At 47.2% G+C, this 8,070-nt stretch overlaps 1 non-coding gene across 1 annotated transcript; it reads left to right on the top strand.

Annotated features, from left to right (window-relative positions):
• The first annotated feature begins 6,398 nt into the window (after window positions 1-6,398).
• Window positions 6,399-6,530, top strand: LOC127196730 (small nucleolar RNA SNORA17). The gene has a single exon (XR_007831507.1). It is a non-coding gene; the product is annotated as a small nucleolar RNA SNORA17 (small nucleolar RNA).
• The last annotated feature ends 1,540 nt before the right edge of the window (window positions 6,531-8,070 follow it).

Here is an 8,070-nt window from a genome sequence, read left to right as displayed (position 1 = left end):
GTGCGGTATTTTTCTGCTGAAAATCAGACTTGTGAGAGAACAGGTGATGTTTGTCCACTAGAAGAGGAACTGCCTCTTGTGGAGGCATGGTCTTTGCCAACTGATAAACACCCTAGTTCGAGACTTTGAGAGGAGATGTGTGTGTGTGTGTGTGTGTGCGTGCGCGCGCGTGCCCAAAACAAGATATTCCTAGAGAGAACCGCTCCAGCGGTTCGAGCCTCTGCTCTGGGTTCCAGCTGCTGCTCCGGGTTCAGCCTGCTGCTCTGCTTTCCAGCGGCTGTGGTTGCAGTCACCTCTGCAGGTTTTAGACTATAAAACTTACGTTTTGTATCAGTTAACACAGACCAATGACATAAGGAAGGCGCCTATCCCTAAATCCTGCTTGGTGGAAAAGTGACATTCATTTGTGTTGCTTCCTTGGCTTACATACATGGGCTGCGTGTGACACAGAACCTCCCTGTGTGGCACATTTCTTAAGTGCTGGGATTATAGGCCTACACCACTATGTCCAGGTATACAGCATGTAAAGAAAAAAAAAACAGCATTTATTTACCCATGTTCATATTACAGTAGTGAAATGAAATAGGAACATTTCAATTGTCCATCAGTGCATGAACATATATGTATATATTTATAGCTACATTTTGTGTACACACACGCACACACACACACACACACACACACACACACACACACACACACACACTACAATTAGTTTGTAATCCCTAGGAAAGAAATTAGATGTACTACAACATAGCAAACTTGGAGACATGGTGCCTGGTACCAATCCCATAACAAATATTAATGTGTGGCTATATGTTATCCTTTCATAGAAGATTTCTAGAGTAAATGTTTGTCACAGGGTCAAAAGTAAAATGGTGGAAATTAGGGGAAGGGAGGGGGAGGGAAAGTTTTCAATTAAGATCTGGTGGCAAAAAAAAAAGAAGAAAGTAAATGTTCTTAATGCAACAGAACTGTATATTGAAAACTTGTTAGAACGGGCAAATTTTATGCTATAAAGATTTTGTTACATTAAAAATGAGACGGGATAAAACAGAATAAAACACAGACCACATGAGCATACATACTGTGTAGACATTTATACAACCAGTACTTAGACCCAGGTTCTTTTCTGTATATTTGCTCCACTTCAATAAAAGAAGTCATGCACCACACAAGGTCAGTAGTCCCAGGAGGCTGGCCTCTTGCTGTAAGAGACCATGATGCTGACAGGGTAATGAAGCCATGTGAGGATGCATTGCCTAGCAACTACCCTGTTTGTCACATGATATGTGGACGTGTTAAAAAAAAAAAAAAAAAAACTAGAATAGGTCTGAGTGTGTTGTTTGTAATTGGTTAAGTATTGATTTATGAAACTTTCATTCTGTTAGGTGGGTGCGTGCGTGTGGGGTCATGACGACTACTGTATCTGGTTTTTGTGTTTTTAGAAAAGGGGGGAAGCCAGATGTGGTGGCACATGTCTATAGTCTATACTCAGTGGATGATACAGGGCAATCACTTAAGGTCATGTGTTCAAGCAACATAATGAGACCTGTCTCTAAAACAGAGAAAGGGGAAGTGATAAAGGCACGGAGGGAGGGAGAGGAGGAGGAAGGAAGGAAAACTGTTGCTGACACTGGGGTCCACTTCCACCATGTGGTTACTTCCTTCTTGCTGAGTTTGATACCTTTTCCTGGTGGAAATGGTTTTAGATTGCCTCTCACTTACTCAAGCAGAGAAACCTTTCCTCTGGGGCTTGTTCACCATAAGCACTTTTCTCCACCTGGCTGCTCATGGTAACTTGATTTTATATGGTTGTTGCAGGATGTTTGATCACACTGTAACTTCAAGTTAGTGTTGTTTACTAGGAAAAAAAAACCTGACTCTAGTTGTGGTGTGTGTGGCTCAGCCCCAGCATATACCTTTAATCCAAACCTTTCTGTTTGAATACTGTAAACAGGATAAAGTCAACCATAAGTCAAGAGGCAGAGCAAGCAACCAGTTGACAGGGAGTGAACATGGGAAGAAACCATAGAGAGTGAGAGGAAGTCAGGAGCACAGATAGAGAGGCGCACAGGAAGTAGAAGGGAGAGACATTCAGTCTGAGGGTTTGTTTGTCTTTTGAGACATCGTGGGGAAGGAGCTTTTTCCTCCTTTTGGGAAGTCTGCTGAGTAGGAAGGTTAGCTGGGTGCTTTCTCTGCTTCTCTGAGTTAGCATCCTGGCTCCCAAATCTTCATTGATAAAATCCTACTATTGAGATTTTGATAAAAACAACGGCCGGTAAATGAAAGCAGCTTTCATCCTGATCCAAGCGGCTGCTATGCTGTGATGAGAGACTAGTGCGGGTCCGTGCTTCAACTCAAGAAAAGCCACACTTCCTTTACATCCACACTTGGGTTGCCGGCACCTATGGTGAGAACGGCTTCTTAGCTAATATTGCTATTGGCGCAATGAAACACCATGACCAAAGAGGGTTGGGGAGGGGAGGGTTTATTTGGCTTATAATTCCATATTCATTAAAAGAAGTCAGGGCAGGAACCTAGAGGCAGGAGCTGATGCAGAGGCCATGGAGGGTGCTGCTCACTGGCTTGCTCCTCGGCTTGCTCAGCCTGCTTTCTTGTAGAACCAGGACCACCAGTCCAGCGGTAGAACCATCAGCAATTGGCTGGGCCATCCCACATCAATCACTGATTAAGAAAACGCCCTACAGGCTTGCCTAAAGCCCTATCTTGTGGAGGCATTTTCTTGGAGCCCTCTTTCATGACTCTAGCATGTGTCACACTGATATAAAACTGGCCGGGACCATCTATAGTCCCAGCACTGAGGGAGGCAGAGACAGGTGGATCTCTGAGTTCGAGGCCAGCCTGGTCTGGGAGTCCAGGACAGCCAGGACTGTGTTACACAGAGAAACTCTCTCTCTCCTCTCTCTCTCTCCCTCTCTCTCTCTCTCTCTCTCTCTCTCTCTCTCTCTCTCTCTCTCTCTCTCTCTCTCTCACACACACACACACACACCAAACAAAAACCAAACCAAAACAGAACAAAAACTGGCCAGGACAGCAGACCCCTTGTCAATTAGACATACAACCACGTAACTTTTTAACTAGAACCTTTGTTTTCTTGTTTATCCTCAAGACGGCATGTTAATATTAACGTCACAATATAAAGCACAAATAACTTTAAAAATCCCAGTCTTTACAAATCCAATCTCTTTAGAGGTCAGTCTCCTTAAAAATATCTAATCTCTTTAAAAATCTAAACTCTCTCTTAAAGGTTCAAAGTCTCTCAGCTGTCTGCTCCTGTGAAAATCAAAATTAAGTTAAACACCATCTTACCTCAAGAGGGGAGAACGGTGGGCACAGTCACAATCTAAAGAGAGCAAAACCAAACTCCAACACTGTAAGTAACTCAGTGTCCACTTCTCTGGGATTCACTCGTGATCTTCTGGGCTGCTCCAGGGGGCTTGGGTCATGTCTGCAGCTCACACAGCGTGTCTTCTAGGAGGCAGCTGGCTCCACTCCACAGCTGCTGCTGTTCTTAGTGGTCATCAGGGCAGGGTTTAGACATAGGACCCCGTGCAAGCAGAAAGAGCAAATGCTAGGAGTCAGGACACCTCTGCTAGCTGAGGAGCTCTTTCTCATCTGGACTCTTGCTAGCATGCACAGGGAGAGTAGGCTGGTGATCAAGAGAGGTTGCCTGCCATTTGCTGTGGCTCCTATAGCTCAGCAGGATGCTGGGATTTCTGCACTAGACTGCCACCTGATGTACACATCACCTGCCAGCAATGCATTGCAGAGAGATGAATTATTCTTTCTGTAGTAAATAGGGCAGGGAATTATTATGGCTGCAGTTTTCTTTAAACAGCTAGTTACCAACATAGGGAAACTATGATTTCGTTTTAAGCTGTAAGCTGTATGTGGCCAGATTCTGAGCTACTCTAATCCTAGTACCTTCAAAACCCACATAAAAGCCAATCACTTTCCAATCTGATGACTCTCAGGGCAGCTTCTGCTCCATCAGTCTGTGCCCGAAGTCACATGTTCAATCGCCATCCTTTTTTATGGTAACTGCTCTCTCTCTCTCTCTCTGGCTGCCTCTCCTCCTGCAGCTCTGTTGCTTTCTCCTTCTCTCATCTCTGCAAGCCAAGCCCAGGATCTAAAACTCTGTCTTATGTCTCTTCTACCCCATCATAGGCTGCAGTATCTGTATTTAGTCCATCAGGGATCAATCAGGGAAGCTCTCTTTATCATCACATGATAACAGGAGATAGTTCAACATTCCTAGCAAAGCTTGTGGCAGGGCAGTAGCCAGATCTCAAGACACTGCAACTAGCATTTGAAACACAGTTGGACCTTCCTCCAACAACACACTGTTAATATTTGCCCAGATTCCTGCAGCTAGCAACCCTCTTGATCAAGCCCTTGGTGTGTCTGCTGATGGACTGTAAGATAAACAGCCATGGCTTCATGGGATGCCTGGCTTCATCAAGATTCTTGTGTCCCATGAGGATTGTAACTCTGTCAAACAAGGTGTCTGGGACATGGGGTTTGTTTAGTTGTCTCTTTTGGAAATAATCTAAAAGATAAAACAAAAACAACAGCAAAAAAAAAAAAAAAATCAGGCCTTGTCACTCTTAATGAGACAGGTGCCTCATGGTTAGCTCCACTGTGGGCCTCTCCCTCCGGAGGACACACAGACACAGACGGAGGGCACTCCCTAGTATGAAGTAAAAATGGGAAGATTTTGAACATGCTCTGAGGCATATGCTGGCACTAATTTATGATGGGACACTGGGTCCCTGAGTCTTAGCTCGTCAGTGTCCATGTAAAACTATACGTTTCCTCAGTACTTCACTCACTCAAGGCTCCCTTGCTCCCTACATAAAAGTTCGTTGTGCATACTCCAGCTGACAGGAAAAGTGCCAGTCAGGGTCTCTATGCCTCGGGCCTTCTCAGGCAGGCAGGTCACAGCCAGGGCTGCCTCAGATCTGTGCCAGACAGAGCACATTCTCCACCTAGTGAACAGCTGAGCTCCAGCAGGCAATCCTTCAGGTGTTCAGGTGTGCCCAAAGCAGTCCTGACAGCTACACAGCAACTGCAAGTTGCTTCCTGAGACTTAAGACATTCCACCTGAGCACCCTGCTTCTGATGCCTTTTCACGTGGACCTAGCAGTGATCCTTCCATTCTGTGGTGCTCATGTGTGCTGGGCAACATGTCAAACTGACACAAGCAGGGGCATCAGTAAAGAGAAAATGTAATGGAGAGAATGTCTCTAAAGAACGCATGTAGGAGAGTGTGTGGGGTAGTTTCTTCATTAATGACTAGTGTGGGAAGGTAGTAACACACTGGGGGATGTGCCGCCAATGTGCAGGATGCCACAAGTTTCTTTTCGTCATCATGGCTGTCATATCAATACAAATTAACCTAGCACAGACTATACTTTGTCTAGGAAGATGGCTCATTTGTCTCAAGCCTTTTCTACCAATCAAAATTAACAGGTGTTTCTACTGTTTAGAATACACAAAGAACTCAAAAAATGAAGCAGAAACTCAAACAATGCAGGACCAAAAGAAACAGCACTCACACGGGAAAGTCTGAAGAAGTTCTCAGCTTACTAGCCAACAGAGAAACGAAAACCTAAGCCAACTGAGATTTCTACCTTCACTTATGGAATCACAGTCATCGGTAATTCCTACAAGAAGTCTGGGGAAAAGATGGAACAGAGATTGTGGGAATGGCCAAGGAATGACTGGCCAAATTTAAGACCCACCCCATGGATGAGAGCCAACCCCTGTCACTGTTCATGATGCTTGGCTCTGCTTCCAGACAGGAGCCCAGCATAACTGTCCTCTGAGAAGCTTCACCCAGCAGCCAATGGAAACAGATGCAGAGAACCACAGCACAATAGGCAGAGCATGCGGAGTCTGGTGGAAGAGTGGGAAGAGGATAGAGGGAGCCAGAGCGCTCAAGGATACCACAAGGAGACCCTCTGTGTCAAATACCGGGGCCCATGGGTGCTCACTGAGACTTAACCAGGAACCAATGAACATCACGGGCTGAAAGGAGGAACCCCATGCACATACGTAGCAGATGAGCAGTGGTCATCATGAGTGTCTCCTAACAATAGGTGCCAGGGTTGTGTCTGACTCTGTTGCCTGGCTTTGGATCACATTCCCCTAGCTGGGAAGTCTTCTCTGGCATTAGTGAGAGAGGATGCGCTTAGTCCCTCTGTGACTTGATGTACCAGGTTGGGTTGGTACCCATGGGGTGGTCCTCTCTTCACTGAGAAAAAGAGGAGGGAAAGAGGGGAGGTGAGTGTGAGGGTGGGACAGGAAGAAGAGGGAGACATGATCCACTTGTAAAATGATTAAATAGGAGAACAAACAACATTACAACTCTCCCTAGCCCTAGAAGCACTGCAGCTGTGGCGGCCATGTCACATATAGACCAGTACATGTCCGAGAGGAAAGAGCCTGTGCGTAAGCTCAGTGTTCTGACCTGTGAACATCTCAATGATTAGTAGCCTAACTTTTCCAGAAAAAAAGCAGCCTGGGATGACCACCAGAGGGTCACAATGGGCCTGTATGGAGAACTAGCCTGAGATGAGCCCCATTCTGCCACAGGTCCACATGGGCTGCTAGGACAGGGAGCAAGCCTCAGACTGGAAGAACGCTACCTAGGACCTAAGGGCTCAGGCAGCAATTATTCCTCAGAGAGAGGACCCTTGCATACAGGCCACTAGGATGAGCCGGGTTAGGAGTGAGCCAGAGCCAATCACCAGACCAGTGCCATGGGTTCTGGACAGGGAGCTAGCCTGAGAGGACCACAGCCTGGCACCATGCAGGCCTGGATGGGTGGGCGTATGATGCCCATGGTAATCCCTGCCTGGCGTCATTATGAACAAGTGGAGCACAGCACTGCTCAGACCGCTCCTGAGACATTCAGAAGCTCAGAGACCTCAGGCACCACTGAGAGCAGCAAGTAATTGGGGAAGAAATGAAAGAAACATAAGGACTTGGGCACAATGAAAGGAAGCAGAACTGGTGGCTCCAGGGCAGTGAGGGTCACCTGATGTGGGTAGACAATGTTACCACCTGGGACCTTGATGGGGTTCTGGACTGTCCTGCCACCAGGCAACATGACTGTCACCACCTGAGGCTGGACGGACTTCCTTGGTCTACCTGCTGCACAAGGACATGAAGCTGTGTGAGGAGTGTAGAACTGGCTCCACCCCTCACCTGGGTGTCATGGGAGAGCTGACTCTGGGGACATGAGAGCAGGAGAGCTGACCTGCACCTCTCCAGCTGCAGTACAGGGGAGAGTGGAATTGCACACTGCAGTTGAGGGTGAGCTGAGCCAGAGGAGGAGAGTGTGAGAGAGCTCGCCCTATCACTTATCTCCCTTTCAGTGGAGGAGGGTGGGCATGAGACTCTCCTTTCCCATCATGATTCACTACCTAAGTAAGGAGAGCTGTCCATGCCCCTCACCTGCTGCTTCCCTAGGAAAGCAACACCTTGCCTGGGAAGCACAGTAGCGCTAACAACAGTGATAGGGGCATAGGAAAGCCAGCCCTAGGGTTTGCGCATGGGAGACCTGGCCCTGCAACATGTGGCCATCTATGTATGGCAGGTAGAAGGGCTGGCCCTAGGGTCCTGAGACCAAGAGAATTGGCCATGTGCCTCCTTGGCTGAAACACTTGAGAGAACAGGCCCTGCATCTCACCTGACAGCAGCACAGAGCTGGCCATGGTTGCAGGGGATTCTAGTGAGAGAAGACCAAACACCTCTCAGGCTCAAATTGAATTGGCCCTCGTTGCTCCTGCAGTGGACCTAGTATTGCCACCACCTTGACAATGTCCACCTAGAACTGAAGGCACAAAACATTAAAAGATGCAGAGGGCATTTGTGAGGATGATAAATTTTGGGTTAGCGACCAGGTCTAGGGATGGCACTAGACTGACAGGACAATGCAGGACCAAGGCCTTTCATGCCCTATAGGTGGTGCATAAAATCAACTATGTGATAGGAAGGCTGACGTGTGCAGTCTCGGTGTGCTGCTCTCACAACTGCTGG

The sequence above is a fragment of the Acomys russatus genome, chromosome 12 (genome assembly GCF_903995435.1).
Source record: "Acomys russatus chromosome 12, mAcoRus1.1, whole genome shotgun sequence".
Classification (NCBI taxonomy): Eukaryota; Metazoa; Chordata; class Mammalia; order Rodentia; family Muridae; genus Acomys; species Acomys russatus.
The sequence above is the reverse complement of the archived record's forward strand: the minus strand, read 5'-3'. Positions and strand labels throughout refer to the sequence as shown.